This window comes from Henckelia pumila, chromosome 2 (assembly GCF_033568475.1).
Source record: "Henckelia pumila isolate YLH828 chromosome 2, ASM3356847v2, whole genome shotgun sequence".
Lineage (NCBI taxonomy): Eukaryota > Viridiplantae > Streptophyta > Magnoliopsida > Lamiales > Gesneriaceae > Henckelia > Henckelia pumila.
In genome coordinates, this window is record NC_133121.1 from 181,547,510 (window position 1) to 181,550,336 (window position 2,827).

Here is a 2,827-nt window from a genome sequence, read left to right on the forward strand (position 1 = left end):
TATGCACGTGTGTTACATGTGAAGTACCGAAACTTTGAAGTCTAATATCATGAATGATAATTTCAATAATCAGATAAAAGGTTGAAACAAATATAAATAATATTCTGATATTATTTGGTAAAATCATATTGAACTCAAATGGGTATTTGAATTAAAGAAAATGAAGTTCAATATAATGTAGGCAATTTTATAAATAATAATTTTTATTAGACTTATCTTTTTTCTTGGTTACACATTCTACTTTTGTTACAAATTTATTTCTTGAGCACTTTTTTTTGGTTTTTCGCTTTTTCCTTCATTTTTTTGTTGTTTTTTTCCAACTTTTTAGGCATATAATTTCATCAACTATTACAAACAATATGTTATTATTTGTATTCACTGATTCTCCCATCATTAACAAGAATTAGTTATCATTGACCAAGTCATCCAATTGATCAATAACCTTTGCTTTATATGACTAAGCTGCATCATTTATCAAACAAATTAACAACACAAATATGTTTACTTTATATCATTGTAAATGGATTTTTTACGAAATATTTATATGTGCTATATAATATAAACCTTCCTTTGGATGTTGATGTAGTCTTGAATATGATGTCCAACGAACGTTGTAACAACATCATCGAACATTATGATCCTAGTAACATCATCTACATTCTCCACCAACAATGATAATTTATATCTTGAAATAAAAATTAGCATTTAATTAATTTTTGTTGTTTGTATATAAAGTTGTACAATCCTAATATTAATATATATGAAGTACATTACCTTGAAAATATCTTGGTCTTTAACTTTATGCAGTTAAAACAAGTGAGACTATTTGTCTTCTCTATGACTGAGTTGAAACAATGATCGCAAGCTTTGTACCAAATTGATGATCTATTTTTTATTTCTTTAATTCTACCTTTGAAAAAGTAATATGAATTAGCTTGATTCATTTTTTAATTGTGTAATTTTTATTCGCATCATATTTAGATCATTTCTGATATAACTATATTTTTATAATCACTAATTAATAAAAAAATGTATTTAATATATGTATAAGTAATTTATAAGAAATTGTTCAAACCTTTGTGAAACTCTCTTTTTTGTTGAATATCTCGTGTGTTGTCACACTTAGCTCGTTGTGATCGCGAACATTTCTCACTCCAAGTATTGTTTAGATGCTTTCATCTTTTGTCAGCGGCCAACCTATGGCTTTGATAACACGAAAAAAGCTCAAAAACAGTTTTTGTTGTCTTTTTTTGCAAAATTAATTGGGTGTGATAGTTGATAAAAAAAATATGAATAACATCACTTCACAGAGAAAAGAGTTTATTCTCAAAGATAAATCACGATTTTAAAGGATAATCGATTATTTTAGTAATTTAATGGCATGAAAAAACTAATTTTTCAGTTAGTTCAAATTCAGCACATACTGTGTGAAAATTGTAAAGAAAGATCAATAAATCAAAAATATATATTAATATGAAACAAAGATTAAGAATCCATCATCAATTTCTATTTACACGATAATGACTCATAAATAGATAGAGATAAAATATATCAAAACCGAGAGTCCGAAATCAAGCCATTTCATTAGTTGGTTGATTACCGATGACTTAAACTTTGTTTCAGTAGGACAAAAATTAAATCAATCACATTTATTTGAAAGGATAAAATTAAAAATAACAAACTAACACTACCTCGAATATTAGTGCTCGAAAATTGTGGATTAGATTTGAGAAAATGAGTTCATGAATACGTGTCCCCTGCAATGCAGATACAAATCAAGCGAATAATGAATCGTAATGGTTACATATAAATTGCAATGATTTGTCAGATATAATTAAAAAGCAAATGAAAAATTTTCAGGTGCGTAAAACTAAACCAAACTTCAATTCATGTGACTGTAAAAACATGTATTTGGAAACATTTGTGTTGTAATAGCAAAGTAATCACTCCTTAATTGATGAATATCAATATTCATATACTTTTCCCTCTTTAGAGTGTAATTTCGTATCTTTGTTGCCGAAGAACACATATCTTGACATGATATATCAACCTCTTTGTTGTCCTTTTTTATTTCTCTAAGTGGTGCATGTGTGTTTAATATTATCTATTACAGCTATGTTATTGAACCGCTGAAAACTGCTTTTGTATGGATATTCGAATTCACCTTAATGGATAAGCTAGACGCCAGTGTTAAATCTCACGAAATACATGACATTTGTAAGTCATACGAAGCATTCGAAAATTCATATATCATAATTAATATGTTGTTATTGATAAATATTTTATTATTATAATTTATTAAGAAAAAATTCATAATCATTTATCTTAAGAGGTAACAAACACTACTTAAATCGTGGATGAATGTATATATGGATTCTGATTAATATACGCACTGTAAGTAAATGATAATAAAGGAGAATTTTATGATAAATATTCACGTGTATTTCATAGATGGAGTCATTGACATTATCTTGACATATATATCTATATATAATAATTGAATGATGAGTCCATTTGATTGCATGAGATTAAGTACCTGCAAGGTTGATTATGTAATTTGATGATTACTTTCACGATACACATAATATTAAATTCGTACTATTTTTTCTCGACTCTCTCCACTATTAATGTAATAAGATTTTTATAATTGATTTTGTGTTAGGATTAGTAATTTTGTTTTTATATAAGCCAACATAATTAATTTTATATTAAAGAGATTCATGATTATCGATAACTAATTATATTGAGTTTTTTTATTAATATCAATAATTTGATTGGTATATAACAAAGTTTATTAAAATTAACGTCAAAAGATAAATATTTTTTT